This window comes from Dermacentor albipictus, chromosome 2 (genome assembly GCF_038994185.2).
Source record: "Dermacentor albipictus isolate Rhodes 1998 colony chromosome 2, USDA_Dalb.pri_finalv2, whole genome shotgun sequence".
NCBI classification, from domain to species: Eukaryota; Metazoa; Arthropoda; class Arachnida; order Ixodida; family Ixodidae; genus Dermacentor; species Dermacentor albipictus.
Window position 1 is genome coordinate 205,924,394 of NC_091822.1, and position 17,994 is coordinate 205,942,387.

Here is a 17,994-nt window from a genome sequence, read left to right on the forward strand (position 1 = left end):
TAGCTCAACGAGAGAGGGTATAGCCGTAAAGGCCTTGAGTTCTCTAGAGGGTGCTGGCACGGCCGGTCTGGACGTCGAGACGGGCCCTGGCGTGGGTGAGTAGGAGACACATACGTAAGGAAAGAAAATAGAAGTGAGCGAAGAATTTTCGCACGAGCCGTCAATGGTCATGACAACTCGCTGAATTCCTGAATCCTGGTTTCAAGCTTCTCCTGAGCCTGCTGCCAGTTTTCAGGAGACAGACTGTCTGGTTCGAATTCGAAGCCTAAATGCGCAAGCGCGTTTTCACGGGGATACCATGAACGGGCTGCGGACTGGACGGAGCGGAATTCAAGTACATGGCTGCACTTTTCGACCTGTTCAAACTTGCACCACTTGCTTCGCAGTAACTGTCCATGATATCCAAGATGGTACAAACAGATGCCTCTTACGGGACGACAATAGACAAATCATCCGCGTATGCAAGGAGTGCTACCTGAGGGGAACTTGGTGGGAGTAGAAACCTGCCAATTCTACTGTTACAGGACAACCACTGCAGAAGCTGTTCAAAAGCGAGCACAAGCGGTTCAAGCGAGCACTAGAACCACAGACTCTGCTGCTAATACCCTTGACCTTGTTCTCGCTTCACACCCCGACCTAGTTTCCAACATCACTCACGTTCCAGGAATGAGCGACCACTCTTTACTCTTTTTTCACTTAAACCTCGCACAACCTAAACATACCAAAAGGACTGTAACCATCCGTAATTACAACAAAGCAGACTTTGACGCCATTAATAGAGAATTATGTTCATTCCTTGATGTTTTCCTCCAGGATTTCGACAGCCGTACAGTAGAAACTAACTGGGCAATCTTCGCAGAAAAAGTTACTTACCTAACCAACAAGTACATTCCCATTCGCATCGTAACTAGCAAGTCAGACGCTCCCTGGTATAATGTTCATATAAGACGGTTATCAAATAAAAAGAGTCGATTGTACATGTCAGCAAAGTTTTCCTCGAGTGAAGCTCGTTGGAGTGCCTACCGATTGGCTTCAAGCGAATATATGTCAGCGCTAAGAGACGCCAGAAACAATTTTTTATGTCACACGCTGCCGTCCATGTTAACAAATGATACCAAGAAATTCTGGCGCGTTATTAATCAAAAAGATGATGACACCATAACTCTTGTAGACAACTCTGGGAATGCCATACCCGGTGACCATATCGCATCCGTCCTCAATCAAACATTTATCCAAAACTTTTCTGTAACCTGTAATGTTTCCCCACCCACTGCACGTTGTTATGATTACCAGGCTATGTTTCCAATTACAATTGAACCCTGTGGCATCGAAACCGTGATTAAATCGTTGCGTCTCTCCTCTGCTCCTGGCCATGACCTAATTTCCGTGAAATTTTTGCACAGCACTGTTGTTTATTCATCGATTTTACTAGCAAAACTTTTTCAACAGTCGCTTGACACAGGATACCTGCCCATTGATTGGAAAGTCGGTAAGGTGATTCCACTTTATAAATCAGGTGACAAGCATTCTCCTCTCAATTATCGGCCTATTTCACTAACCAGTATCCCATGCAAAATATTAGAACATATTCTATATTCACAGCTTGCTAACTTTCTTGAGTCAAATTCATTTTTTTCAAGTTCACAGCATGGCTTTCGGAAAACATATTCTTGTGAAACGCAGCTGGCTTCCTTCATACATAAGCTACACCTAATTCGTGATACTCGTTCAATGGCGGATTGCATTTTCCTAGACTACTCCAAAGCTTTCGATAAAGTGTCTCACAAACTGCTACTTCACAAACTACAGCTCATGAACATTGACCCCAAACTTCTTGCTTGGATTGAGTGTTTCCTTAAAATCCGTTCACAATACGTGTCAGATAATAATCTTAACTCTCACTCAAACCCTGTCCATTCCGGCGTCCCACAAGGCTCCGTCCTCGGGCCTCTTCTTTTTCTAATCTACATCAACGACTTGCCTTCTACTGTTTCCTCTCATATCCATTTATTTGCGGATGACTGCGTAATCTTCAGAGAAATAACAAGCAGTGACGATGTAACCGCTCTTCAGACTGACCTGAACGCTATTTCATTGTGGTGTAAAACATGGCTAATGGAACTTAACATCACAAAATGTAAATCTCTTCGTGTATCAAGAACTTGCAACAGTATCCCCACGTATTCCTTAGATCATGTCCTCTGAGAATCGGTAGGCTCATACAAGTACCTTGGTGTACACATCACTTCCATTCTCACTTGGTCTGCACGTATCACATACATAATTAACAATGCTAATCGTATGCTTGGTTACATCCGCCGCAACTTTTCTAAAGCGCCCTCATCCCTCAAACTGCTGTTGTACAAAACGTTAATACGTCCGAAACTAGAGTACGCCGCATCCATCTGGGACCCTCATCATGAAAACCTAATACATTCACTAGAAATGGTCCAAAATAACTCGGTTCGCTTCATTCTTTCCAACTATAACAGGACCGCTAGCATATCTTCAATGAAATCAAGCCTTAATTTACCATCCCTAGCCTCACGTCGCAAAGCGTTTCGTATCTGTCTGTTCCATAAGATGTTTCATCATCCACACCTGCGTAGCGAATTAATCCCTCCCCCACGTCACCTATCATCTCGATTAGATCATGCCTACAAGGTCGGTGTCCCATTTTGTAGAACTAACGCTTTCTTCCAGTCATTTATACCTCTTACAGCAGTAGAGTGGAATCACCTTCCCGCACTGACAGCCACCATCAAAGATTACCAGCTTTTCAAGAACGCCTTAGCTAACATTGTATAAGTAGACACACTTGTTAACTTTTATTGCAATACTTCTCTTCCTTGTATCACATTTCCTATTTTTTCTTGTTTTGTATGCCTGTAACCACTCCCCTCTCCAATGCCAATGGCCCTGAGGCTACACGAAATAAATAAATAAATAAATAAATAAATAAATCAATAAATAAATAGAGGGCAAGCGAGAGAGGGTCCCCCTGCCGTACACCACGCCCCACAATGAACGCCTCCGAGACGCGATCCTGTATGAGAACAGTAAAAGTTGGTCGAGAATACAAAGCTTGGGCCATCTGCCGAAAACCCAGACTAAAGCTAGCCTCTTCCAAAACACGGAACAGGAACCTATGGCTAATGATATCGAATATCTTCTCCTGGTCCAAGGAGCACAGAATACCGGGAAGTTTCCTGGCATTTGCCCACAAGAGAACACTCTCACTGCTAGACCGTGAATCTGAGTGGAGCGTCCTTGGACACAACATGCCTGGTATGGACCCAAAACCCGCCGTGGTTGCTCAGTGGCTAGGGTGTTGGGCTGCTGATCATGAGGCCGCGGGATCGAATCCCGGCCATCGCGGCCGCATTTCGATGGGGGCGAAATGCGAAAACACCCGTGTACTTAAATTTAGGTGCACGTTAAAGAACCCCAGGTGGTAGAAATTTCCGGAGTCCCCCACTACGGCGTGCCTCATAATCAGAAAGTGGTTTTGGCACGTAAAGCCCCATAATTTAATTCAATGGACCCAGAACAGTGTTGAGTACTGGGGTGAGTCGCATACACAGATACTTTGCTATGAGCTTCTAATCGCAGTTCAGAAGTGTGATTGGACGCCATGCTCTTAGATAAGAGCTTCTCGACTCATCCGTACAGGGGAGAGTGATAAGCCCCTCTCGTTTAGACACTGACGAAGTCCCTTCACTGAGTACCCCAGTGATGTGAACGGCTTCCCTAGCAGTGCCCAAAACTTCACATAAAATTCGACTGTCAGTCCATCGGATCCTGGACTGCGACTATGCTTCATAGACTTCAAAGCCGAAAAAAGCTCGTCCTCGACTAAGGCTGAGTCACAGACTTCCGGCGGATCAGCTGGTGAAACAAATAGAAAGACAGCTGGAGAGGCAACAGGTTGCATACAAGGTCATGTAAAACTGCCTCGCCAGTGCAAGACCTCCATCTGGTGAATCGACTAAGCTTCCATCACTTCGACTTACTAGGGAAGAGAGAGTTGGGCTCTTCCATGAAAGATGCCTACGTAGGACATTTATGCTGAACCATGCTTCCATTTCCCACTGCGCTGCTCGGATTGTGGCTCTCAAGCCATCCCAGCGTCGCTGCAGCAGAATCCGAGGTTCCTTTCGGAGTGAGGCCAGCGCCGGAGCAACACCAGGCCCGGAGGACGGCGGCTTCGAGAGCAAGAGGATCGCGTCGGAGACAGTTTTAATCTCCTCACGGCTCCTCACTCATTTGAAGCTGGCCTCAAGACCTGAAGCACTCGCGTACTCTGGCCTTCACGCTCCGCCCTCGTCCGCCGGCGCGCGGACACCCAAAAGCCGGATGGTGTCGCAAAACTCGGTGCACGCTCAATCCGCACCAGCGGATCGCACGCACACTCCTATTGGGTGACGCGGCCTGTTGACAGCTGGCAACCGTTCGGCTGAGCAAAGGCGTTCAAGGTTGGCAACTACCTTTGACAGCAGACATCACCTCCTTTACGTAGAGGGGGCGCTGCAGCAGACGACGCTGGCATATTTTTGCAGATGTGATTCAAGTTTCTGCGTCACGGTGACAATACGACTCTAGGCTCCCACATTCTGTTCTGTAGCTGCATGTGTTGCATTGCCACCGTCATCCTTCTTCGAAACACTGCACAGTCATCTTATCTGCGCCACCTTTTACAGATGTTGTGCAATCTCATCATGTCGAAACATGCGACATATGCTCGGATGATTACTTTCAGTACACGCTGTTTTGGCTAGTTGAGCAAAACCTATCGAATTATCCAAGGTGCTGAGTTCTACGTCACGCGAAAGTTATAGTGTCGCCGGAAGCGATTCGCCCGACATCGCCGTGTTCGACGCGATGGCGCTGTTCCTGTAGTGCTAGTGACAGCTTGCAAGACTACGGAACGCAAGGACATCTGTCGCGGAATACAGGTGCGTAGGTCGCCAAAGCACAACACTTAACCACTGAGCACGCGTGTGAGGCCCCGAATACAGCTTGCTGATATGCATGCATTTGCTTGCTCATGCTTTTTTTTGTTCACTCGGCCAATTTTAAGAGTGCTTAAAGCACTTGGATACATGAAATGCCGAGTCCATTTTTTACATATATAAAGCGACCAAAGATGAGGCATGAAACATGCATATTAGAAATTTAATGCTTGCGGCTTGTAAACTTTCCAAACAGAATATAACCTTAAATTATGTGCTCAGCGATGAATGAAGCTCTCACTGTGTGCAGAAAGGTTGTGCATAAGTGGTTAACTTCATGCAGCAAAGAATTGAAGGTTAAGCAGTGAGTGTACAATTCATTATGACTGGCATCAAAGCAATATGTATGTATAGCGGTGACGTTATGCAGATATATACTCATGAGATGTTTCTAAGGGGAGTATGTATTTGAAAGCAAATAATTTATATTGCTGATAAGATAACTTATTTTAAGTGAAATCAAACAATTGCATTCTTTCTTACCAGACTGGGTGGCCAATCTGTTGCCACCTTACTACTTAGACATACCTAATTTAACATTTCAACAATTTGCAAAACATTACCAAAGTGCACAAAATTAAGCAGCACCATGACGGGCACGCTCCCTATCTCACCCATGGCAGCATACAAGGATGATCGATATGAGACTGTTTGATACTGTTAGCATCATACGTGCGTGCTCTATTTTGATTGCTCTACATATAAAAAATAACCTCACACAGGATGCACATGATACATGAATTATTGTAAGCTCTACTCAGGTTATTTGAGTTAATTGGGCATGCGCTGCATGTTGTTTATGTATTTATGCAGTAACAACCTAGCTAGCTGATGCACAACCATAATTTAGGAAAACGACAACTGCATAGCATAACATAAACAGCTGACCATACCTGTATTTTATTTGAAAGCAAATCGATATTATCAAGTGACTTAGCTTAGCAGTGAGTTCAGTGACCTCTCATGGTGTGAAAGGGTTGATGTAGTTAGTGGTCTTGTGTTTGTCTTTCTTAATTAGTAGCTGCTTTAAGATGTACATGACAATGAAATGAAGACTCATATGGCGGAAGACAGGGCCGCACGAAAAGTGAGGAGACATTCATTAGCCAATGAATGGTACCCCTGTTAGCACTGTGAGAGCACAGAAATTTGCTGTCAAGAGGCCGCTGTGGCTCAGCCTCTGTGCCAAACGTGAAATTGTTTCAGGAGAAAACACGCACGCTGGTGAATTGGGTGTGCATTCACATCTACTTTGAAATCCGCACATCACAAATAATCTTTTATTCCTTGGTGCATTGCTCACATTGTGCAGACTGTTTCAGCGCTATGTGTGTGTAGTAATATAATTTGGTAAATCAAAGCTCTGGTTATTCAGTACACTGAAAGCAACTTTGCATGTGGGTTAGATAATATGATGCTCCGACATGTGGGTCAGCTCAGTATTATCAGCCGCTTTGTTTACTAATTGTTCACTGTTACGCCTGGACTATACGGTGCCACTGTTCAATGCTGTATTCCTGCAGGCACACTAGAACAGCTTGGCTATGCACAAACATCCTTTTACATCGCACTTAAATTAAGGTGGTGTAGATTTGCTGTCACAATCTGCTTATAAGCATAACTGCACACCTTCAAAAAAGCATTTCAAATGTAAGGGTGGATGCTCAGCTTTGTAGGTGTGACATTTTACATTTATTGTGCAAGGCCACATCGATGGACAGGACGGATACCACACAAATGCCCGTGTTGTGACGTCGCAGTCACAATGCAAGTAGTTATCTGTGAATTTTAGCGATAAAGATGTGAAGCAATCTGTAAATTCGAACCTGTGGTAAGTAAACTGAGACACCATGAAAAGCAACAAAACACTAAGGTGTACACATTCTTTTGTCACAGTCACATTACCTTTCTGTGGTGCAGGTCAAAATATATATATATATATATATACATATATATATATATATATATATATATATATATATATATATATATATATATATATATATATATATACCTTTTTGTGGTGCAGGTCAATATATATATATATATATATATATATATATATTGTAAGCACTATTAACGTACTTCGTCGTTTTCATTTGTACATAGCCGTCATCATCTTCCCTGTTCTACTTCTTCGCGCATGAACTGGGGCGTTGCCTTTCTTGGAATGAATGAATGAAAAATTTTATTTTCACAAAAGAGGTATACCGGCGAAGGTGGAGCCCTCAGTCCAGAGCCCCTGTGGCCTTTGCCATCTTGCTAGCTCTGTCGATCAGCTTGAGCTGTTCAGGCTTCGAGCAGGACAGCGCAGCCTCCCACTGCTCCGGTGTTGATCTCCGGTGTTGAACTTGATCGGTCTCGGTATTGTAATGTGGTGGAGGTACGTCAAGACCCCGACGTCCTCTCGCGTTCCCGTCCTCCCTGGAGCTCTGTTCCGGTCGCCGCCTGCGCCCAGCTACCCCTACAACGGTAGACACTTCTAACCCCGGCCCTTCCGGCGCCTCTAACCCTACCACACAGACAACCCCGCCTGCGGCGCCCTCTTGCACAGTGACGAGCCCGCAGTGCGATCCCCCTGTCTTTGCGGGACTACGCGGTGATGACGTCGACGATTCGATCGACCACCACGACCGCGTGAGCTCTTGCAACAAGTGGAACGACATCCAGAAATTGAGGCACGTCGCATTCTACTTGACCGGTGTTGCCAAGACGTGGTATTTCAACCACGAATCTGACATCGCGGATTGGTCCACGTTTACGTCCAAGCTGCGGCAAGTCTTCGCTTCCTCGTCTGGCCGTGCAGAAGTCGCCAAACAGAAGCTGGGAACGCGCCTCCAACTTCCACAGGAGTCTTACACCTCATACATAGAGGATGACTTGGCTCAGTGCCGCTGTGTGAATCCTAGCATGACGGATGCCGAACGCGTTCGCCACATCTTAAAAGGCATAGGGTCTGTCGCGTTCAACGCCTTAATCGTGCAAAATCCGGCTTCTGTCCAAGACATCACTTCCCCGTGTCAACGCCTACACGGGTCCAAAACATCACTTCCACGTGTTAACGCCTAGACGAGCTGCAGTCTGTTCGTCTTCCACATGACAGCAGCGATCCTCAGGTTCCCCATTCTCCAGATCTACGTGCTCTTATCCGCACCATCATCCGCGAAGAGCTTCAACTACAAGACCTAAGGCGTCCACCTCCTGCCTGCGCCCCAACCCCCACCTTCGGTTTGCGCGAGGTCGGAAAGCAAGAGTTGGCAGCAACGACTACACCCACGACGCATCTTGCTCCGGTAGCGCGCCCCACACCGACCTACGCGGATGTTGCTTCGCTACCCACCCCTACCGTGACCTCCGTGCCTACTGACGTCCGTGCCTATGAGCATTTGGCTTCGATGGGAACCAGAGAACTTGCTGTGCCATCCTACCCTCAGTGGCGTCCACCTCGTCCTGTTAGTTTTTACTGTGGTATACGCGGCCATATATCTCGCTTCTGCCGCCATCGCCAGCAGGATGAAAGACGAGGCTATGCAGAGCACGAGAGAGACCGCACTCGCCGACCAGACGCCTACTATCCCGCATCATACTCGTTCCCTCAACACCGTTCTCCGTCTCCTCCAGCTGCTCCCAATATGCCTCATAGTTCCCGTTTGGCCAGACGTCGTTCTCTATCGCCTTACCGGCGCTCTACATCACCGCTTCGCCCCACTTCCCATCTTGTCGACCAACAATCGGAAAACGAACTGTTGCAGTTTTTGGAGGGGAAGCTGCTTCTTCTCGGTCTTCAAATTTTCCTCCTGTTCGCCCGGCTAACATGCTTTCTGTAACTGTCGAAGGTGTTCCTGCGTCAGCTCTCATCGATACCGGTGCCGCCGTTTCTGTTCTTCGTAGTGATCTGTGTTCCCGGCTCCGCAAAGTAAAAACTCCTTATCTTGGACCTATTTTGCATGGCGCTAATAATGCATTCATTCGCCCCAACGAACAGTGTACTGCTCGTGTTCTCATCGACGGCATACGCCACCACATTGAGTTTATCATCCTTCTAACGTGTATCCATGAACTTATACTGGGTTGGGACTTCCTACATTCTGCTTCAGCCGTTATTTCATGTTGAAAGGAAGTTGTCCATATCACGCATACAGCGCTTGCACCTGTTACGGACTCTTCACTTTCATGCGTGAATTTGGCCGTCGCTGCAGACTACGTCCTGCATCCTGGTCACGAAGACGTTGTAGCCGTAACATCCAGTCCGATCGCCGACGGAGACGCCCTAGTCGCCCCTTCTTCCCGCTGTACTTCTCGCGGAATTCTCATTGCCACCTGTCTCTCCCGGTTTTCACGTGGCCGCGCCCTCCTGTCTGCTTGCAACACGACCCCAGATCCTGTGATGCTGACCAAAGGGATGACTGTGGCAACCCTCGCCGACACTAAACCGATCTCTATAGTCACGCTTTGCCCTTCTTCATATCCAGTACCAACCTCAGGTTTGGATGATTCTTTCCCTCCTCCAGCCATTCTTGGTTCTGACCTGATCGACAGCCGCGCAGTCCGAAGCCTTAATGGTGGTCTTGGCAAAGCACAAAGCCGTTTCGATAGCTCTTCCCCTGTGTTGAGCCAAACTCCTGCGGCTACACACCGCATCGAAACCGATGGTTCCGATATAATACGACGACGCCCCTATCGTGTACCGCCGTCCGAACGAAAGGTCATTGAACAACAGGTTGCTGACATGCTTGCGCGGAAGATAACACGACCTTCATCTAGCCCATGGGCTTCTCCCGTGGTCCTGGTAAAGAAAAAAGATAACTCCGTTCGCTTTTGCGTCGATTATCGCGCGCTCAATAAGATCACACGCAAGGATGTATATCCAATACCTCGAACTGACGACGCTTTGGACACACTACAAGGGGCGGAGTATTTCTCCAGCCTTGATCTTCGATCAGTATATTGGCAAATTCCGATGAGCGAGACTGACAAAGAAAAGACCGCATTCGCTACACCAGACGGACTTCATGAATTTAACGTGATGCCTTTTTGCCTTTGTAACGCTCCTGCCACATTTGAGCGCATGATAGACAGCGTACTTCGTGGTCTAAAATGGAAGACCTGCCTCTCTTATCTGGACGATATTGTCATCTTTTCGTCTGACTTCAACCAACATCCTCATCGATTAGACGGAGTTCTCAAGTGCCTTGCTGGTCTCCAGATCAATACAAAAAAATACAAATTTTCAAGCAAGGCTGTAAAGGTATTAGGTCACGTCGTCTCAAAAGAAGGCATCCAGCCAGACCCCGAAAAGATTAGTGCTGTTCTGCAGTTTCTTCGCCCCCAGCAACAGAAAGATCTACGTAGTTTCCTCGGCTTGGCGTCATATTTTCGTCGATTTATACGCAACTTCGCTGCAATACCAGCTCCTCTACACAAGCTACTGGTAACCGGTGCCTCTTTCACATGGTCTAGCGACTGCGAGTCGGCTTTTCAAGCTCCTAAGCGGCATCTCACTTCCGGAGCAGTGCTTCGCCACTTCGATAATCGAGCCCCCACCATACTCTAATCCATACTGACGCAAGCGCACAACATATTGGCGCAGTACTTCTGCAACGTAATGCAGCCTCTAAAGGGCTAGTCATAGCATATGCCAGCCGAACACTTTCTCCAGCTGAGCGGAACTATACCATTACAGAGCAAGAGTGCTTGGCTATCGTTTGGTCGATTCAGAAATTTTGCCCATACCTTTACGGCCGCCACTTTACCATCGTCACCGACCATCATGCTCTGTGTTGGCTGTCATCAATGAAAAACATCTCAGGACGCTCAGGACGCTGGATACTCCGCTTGCAGGAATATGACTTTACTATAACGTACAAGTCTGGAAAAAGTCATCATGATGCTGACGCATTGTCTCGCTGTCCACTCTCACTCTACCGATAGCGCGCCGTCGTATTCCTCACCACGTCCTTCCGATGCTACGCCTGCCTCACACCAACTCTCAATAAAGCCCCTGTACCAAGTTACGCTTTCATCACGCTCTGATTTCGTCTCGCTTCAGCGGGCCGACTCCTACTGTCGAGCTTTCATGGATCGCCTTAGTGGGTTCGCCGAACAACCCAACAGCCGTTTGCGACGCCAACTTCGACAATTCCGCCTTCAAGGTGGCGTGCTACACCGCTACGTTTACCACCCAACAGGTCACCGGTGGGTACCAGTTCTACCTCGCTACCTTCGCCTGCGGGTATTAGAGGCACTTCACGACGACGTATCGGCTGGCCACTTAGGCTTCCACAAGACTTACGACCGCGTAAAGACCCACTGCTTCTGGCCTGGCCTATCCACAGCGGTGGCCAAATACATTGCCTCTCGTGCGTCATGTCAGCACCGCAAATGCTCGACATCCCCTCCTGTTGGTTTACTACAGCCTCTCCCTTGCCTGGACTCACCTTTTGAATTTGTTGGTATTGATTTATATGGTCCCTTGCCGTTGACACCCTCTGGTCACCGTTGGATTGTCACTTCGGTCGACCATTTAACAATATATGCCGAGACTGCCCCTCTGCGATCCGGTACCACTTCTGAGGTCGCCTACTTTTTCTTGCGCTCCGTCGTCTGGCGCCACGGGGCTCCTCGCGTTCTACTCAGTGACCGTGGCAAGGCGTTCGTTTCACAAGTTCTCGAGGAAGTTCTTCGGGCCACTAATACCGTCCACAAATCTACTTCTACGTATCATCCGCAAACCAATGGCCTTACTGAGCGCTTCCACTGTACGCTGTCCGACATGATTTTTATGTACATCGGTCCTGACCACACTGACTGGGATAAAATTCTTCCTTTTGTGACATTCGCATATAATATTGCTATTCAACGGACAACCGGCTACAGCCATTTCTTCCTTGTGTATTGACGATCTCCTTCCACCATATTCGACAGAGAATTCTTTTTAGCACCTTCTTTGCCTAACGCGTCGCTTCCAGAAGATTTTGCTGCCCGAGTTGCACATTGCCGTCAAATTGCCCGACAAAACACAGAAGCTACCTAAGCTGAGCGCAAGCATCACTGCGACAACAAACGCCGTGACCTACGTTTTCACCCTGGAGACAAAGTCCTGCTTTGGACTCCAGTCTGCACCCCAGGCCTGTGTGAGAAGTTCCTTCAACGCTACATTGGCCCATACACCGTTGTGCAGCAAACATCTGCAGTGAACTATCTCGTCCGCCCCTTACTTTCCGTCACTGACCGGTGCCGCCGGAATGTCGAAATCGTTCACGTCTCGCGGATGAAGCCATTCACTCCCCGGTTAGATGATCTCTAATCTGCGGTCAGGCTGGCCGCTTCCATGACGGGGAAAAGTTTAGTGCAAGCACTATTAACGTGCTGCGTCGTTTTCATTTGTACATAGCCATCATCATTTTCCCTGTTCTACTTCTTCGCGCATGAGCTGGGGCGTTGCCTTATATATATATATATATATATATATATATATATATATATATATATATATATATATATATATATAATTCAATGAGAAGTTCTGTAGGTCTGGTGCATAGGTAGATTTAGACACGAAGGTGCACACTTACGAAAATTGCATCTTTAATGTTTGTAACGTTTCGGCCGTGGCACGGCCTTCGTCAGAATAAAAGGCTATATATATATATATATATATATATTGTAATACCGAGACCGATCAAGTTGTCCAGCGCTGTTTATTCCAAGAACGGCAACGCCCCAGCTCATACGCGAAGAAGTAGAACAGGGAAGATGATGGTGGCTATGTACAATTGAAAACGACGAAGTACGTTAATAGTGCTTACACTAAACTTCTCCCCGTATATATATATATATATATATATATATATATGCGCTATTTGTAGCTAAAACAGCATGTATTTCACATTTAGAGCTCAGAATGTTCAATGGAAAACATTTTTTATGTGTCAGCCATACATAAGGTACCTTGTCCAATGCTATGCTTTGCGCACAGATAGCTGTGTTCGACACAACTTGGGTGGCACATTCATAGTGGACTACTATATACAAAGATCTGTTTTGCACCTTTCGTTTGATATGCTACCTTTCGACAGAGAAGTACAGACTGGAATGTTTCTTTACGTCAATATTCAAAAGGCAAACAGGTTTTCAGCATCACAGGTCTCAACCTTCCACAGACGGCACTTATTGCATGTCCTGAATGTGCATTCATTACCGGTGGTATATCTTCTAACGTGAAAATAGCTTGTTCGATATATATTTTTTAGCTTACCCATAAGTTCTCTGCTCTACTTGTATGTTGCTCTACAGTAAATGTTGTGAAAGCTATTAATTCATAAAATAGGAAGCCTATCCAATATAAACAAGAAACTTGCAGGCAAGGCAATCAGGACAAACCACCTGAGGTGGTGGCACTATTCTACTTGTTTTCACTTGTGATAGCACAAGTGTTCCCACTTGTGCTGCCGAATGGTTGCGACCGATATGCTCGCGAAGGTTTGGGTCATTCACATTTCAAGGGATGAGCAACTGTTGCTTATGTGCAACATCTTCCTCTGCCTATATTAATGACTTAACTGCATGTAGCAGGTTCAGCTGTGTGATTATTGGTGTAGCTGAAGTGATGTATCACATATAGTTTCTGCACACTACCTGATTGGCGAAAAGCATGCAGGAATTTGTCTTTGAGCTATTGGTTCAGTGGTAGCTTTCCAATAAACTGACTGGTGAAGAGGCAGATTTCACTTCATCGGAAGGCCCAAGTGAAAATGAACCTAGAACTGATGACTCCAAATAAAGTCACCATGCATGGCTGAAGAACAATACGTGACAGAACGATGAGCAGTGGAATTCATCTCACTAGTATACAAATAAGTACAGCTGCATTCAGTATTTCACTGCTGGTATACTAAACACAAACCTGTATATGAGTTGGATGGCATAATCAAGAAGATCCCTCTAATAAGCGATGACAAAAGCTAAATTAAAAGCTGCTGCCTAAGGTACTGCATTGGTATAAAATATGCATTCTTACATGCAGCGGTTACAGTCCATAAATTGGTTTACATACAGGTATGCAATGTCGTAACTGCACCATGTGATGAAATTTCAATAAGATCATCTGAATACCATATACACCACCTTTGATGGGGTATAGTTGGCGCAACATGCCTTGATATTAGAAGTTGTGCTGTTTTATTCACACACACACGTGCACATAGACGCAAGGTACACATACATTTGTGTTTACGTGTTACTGTGTGTATCAAATGAACAGCACAACTTATACAATAAGACAATAAAAGAAATAATTTTTTCGTAGCAGTCTAATTCCTGTTAGCTATGCAGTGAATTTTTTTCTCACAAGCAGCAACTCAACTCCTTGCATAAGTTAAGCTGATGTTGCTAATCTAATCTAGACATGGGTGTTGTTGTTGTTGTTTACACGTCTTTATTCACACTGTTGCCCTTAAAGGGCTGCGGCGAATTGACTTGGGGAGTGGCGGGAGTGAGAAGGTAAGGGAAATAATTGGAAACTTAATTATCTACATCATGGGGTCTGATGTATTCGCTGGTACGCTTGAGATGAAGAAGCCTGGTCCCAGTGGCTGGAGCCTCAGGATCATCCAGAAGATCGTACAGTGACCGCCAGAGCTCGTTGGCGGTCGCAGCACTGCAGTGTCTCGCTAGCGCCCAGGTCTGTAGGGAGGCTGGTCGCCATTCCGTTGGCAGCGAAGCAAGGGCCCTTTGCCTGGGGCCAGAATACAGCGGTGTAATTTCCAGAATGTGATAAAATAAAGAAGTGACCATGTGTATGGGCCTAAACTTTATGGTTTGACAATATCTTATCCGGCTGGGTAGTAAATTTGTGTCAAAAAATAAAAATCCAGCACACTGGCAAAACAGTATGGCCAACATATTATAGGGAGCGGACACTCTGCTGGTAGAGTCACCTGAAAATTTTGCCAGCAGTTCGTCGTCATTGGCTGGCAACGATCACATAACTAATGTTGACATAATTGTGAGAATTCGTTTTCAGGATATACTCATGACAGCCAATAGGCACGTTTTATATTGGGATAGCAGCTGACTTCTCAGGGGCAATACGCTGTGGCCATGAACATGCTAAAGAGTAACAAGAGGCGAGGTACCTCTTCCCATAGTATGGCAGCGCAGCTGAGAATGGTTCAGTTAATTAATGGAACCGTGGCCTGTGCAAAATAAAGATCAGTGAGATAGCTATTTAGAGTGTCCAACATCCTACACCCACGAATGATAGGTAGCAGTAAGCTTACGGGTAGATGAAAGTGCCCTGGAAAAACATTTAATGGACATACTTTGCAGGCCCAAGTCAATTTAATGAACATTTGCTAATGACTATTGGCAGAATGAACACTAGGATAGAAAATAAAGCACTTATCGGGCACATAATGCTGGTACTTGTGATATTGCTCGCTTTAGACTGAAGGCTTGTGCCAGAACAGGCGACACGAACCAGATAATCAAATAGGGTGGATATGCTAAGTAACGACAAACTTTTGCTTACCCAATTCTGCCTGCATTAGTAACATGACCATGGCTAGCCAGTGAGGAAGAACTCAAGGCAAAATTTCTTTCACGCAGTTCTGCTGGCTGCTAGCAGAATATCATATATCACCATGCCTGTGACACTTACTTACTTGTTACTTGTTATTAGTTGTGTTACGTGTTCATTTTTACATTCATATTGCTTTTTAACAGCAAACGTAAAATTTGTACTTAATAAGAAGGAAGTATCTAGTTCTTACCTATAATCTATTCATCTACCATGTCACTGGTGTATTCACAAACAGACTCTGTGCTGAGTCACCAGCCAATAACAAGCACTTAGGATTTTTGGGTATGTAAGCCGCTTGCCTCACAAAATATAAAGCAATTTACTATGTGAAATCTACAAATTCTTGCTATTCACACCAATGTCCACATGATAAAAAGCAAGGCTGCCCGAAATTTTTATTCATGACATTAGTGCTGTCAGGCGTGTCCACATTTCAACAAGCCTTTATGTGTTGACGCGCGTAACTATTATGATGTTCCCTAAACTCCCCCACAATAAAACCACCTTCAAAAGTTCAGTGACGACTTCTCAAACAAACGATATATGCACGAAGCAGAAAAGGCCGGTGGGATAGGGCTTACCTATAAGGGTACTACATATGAAAACGCGAACGGCAACACTTCTGCACAGTTCACTTCTGAGCACACGCACATCGCGAAGAACAAGCACTTCCACACCCAGCAACGCTGCGACACATCACACATATATGTCACGATTTGTAACAGCAAGAACACAGCTCGAACGTTGCGGTCACGTCGGCGCATCGCAGCCGGCAAAACGGCTCACACGCTGTACAGCACACGCGGAATGGCGGCGATAACGAGGCAATAAAAACTTATCGCTACTGATCGTATCATTACCTCTGAAAGTTGCGAAGGACTGGCGTTCACTACTTCGCGGCAACGAACCGCATCAACAGATACCAATCGCGTACGCTGGGTGCGTCGATCGGACACTTTATTTCGCCACGCCCTGAACATGTGTTCTTCTCAGATTGCACGTGTATATGATCGACTTCTCGTTTGCGACGCGCACGCGAAGCATGGCACAAAAATCACGAAGTCAACGGTTTCAAATATTTCTTCCGACGCTCTCGTAAGCACAACACACTTCTTGCGCTCCGTCTGTTTCTGTCGGCGATCGCACTGCACTGATGAGGCCTGGAAGAGTACAGCGACTTGATGCTTTGCTGCCTGCCTTCGATTACTATTTCCCTGGGCGCCAGATAAGTCTAGCAAAGATAACAAGACGGAGAAAAACAGACTGTTTCTGACGCGGCTGTAGCTTAGGCCTCGGGTTCACGCTTCGCTTGGCTTCGAGCAAGCGCCACGTTTGCCGTGACGACACCCGACGCCGTCCGCCTCGGGCCAGCCACTGAGAGACGGGCAGGACGGCAAAGTTGCGACCGCTTGTCCGTATCGACTGGAGAGCCGTCCGTGCGCAGGCGGACGAGGGCGGAGCGGACGGGCTGATTGGCCATGTCTGGGCCCAGGCGCGCGGTTAGTCACGTGTTGAAGCGGCGACCCAGTTGCGGAGAATGCATGCGCCAAGCCGGCGGCGGAGCTCGGCACGGCGAGTCACTTGATGCGTTGCCAAAGCTACGGCGCAGCTGCGGTCACATGAAGGTGAAATTGCTGGCGACGGCGAAACTTGGCTCGACGCGGTTAGGAAACTTTCGCTTTAACAATGGATCTGAGACCGATCGGGCTCGCCGCCTGGTTTTCCGCCCGTTTCGGCGCCTAGGCGGGCAGATCTTGTGAAGTTTTGCCGCTTCCGCCTGCTGCGAGACCAAGTGTGAACGTAGCCTGAGTGTATAAGAAGGTAGCGAGACCGTCAAGAGCTTTGTGAGAGAGGAGAGTTGTAGCGCCTTTGAGGAAAGGTGGCGCTGTTTCTGTAGCCGTGGAAACGCCGGAGTAACTGAAATGCTAGCTCTGTCGCGTTAGCACGTTGGTAGCATCTGCAAGGAAGCTTACAAAAGCTTCTCCGCTAGGCCTCGTGGTGGCACTAGTAGGACCAGCGTACGAGGCGGATACGGTGTGTCGTTACATTGGTTAGTGCTAACCACATCATTGTCGACATTCATCTTCAGATGAGTTCTGTCGTAGAGAGAGAGAGAGAGAGAGGTATTTGTTATGATAAAAAGCTGAGAGGTCGGTCTGAATCAATGTTCAGACCTGCTACTCGACGGTGGGGGAAGGGGAAAGGGTGTAGACAGAAAGAATAGCGAAGACGTTGATTATGAGGATGAAGGTGGTGGTGAAAATAATTTTTATGCACACAGTAATCCACTAGTTTAGCGTCTAGCATATGTATTATCATTCACTCTCTGTTCTTTTGTACCTTTTCCCATGTGTTATATCTGCCAGAAGCAACATTATACATATGTGCACCCAAACTTTC

General features: G+C 46.6%; 1 protein-coding gene across 4 annotated transcripts in view; it reads left to right on the forward strand.

Moving 5' to 3' along the window:
• LOC135903397 (RNA-binding protein Musashi homolog Rbp6-like) overlaps nt 1-17,994 on the forward strand; it is a 1,054,134-nt gene that overhangs the window by 1,014,195 nt on the left and 21,945 nt on the right. The window lies entirely within an intron of this gene.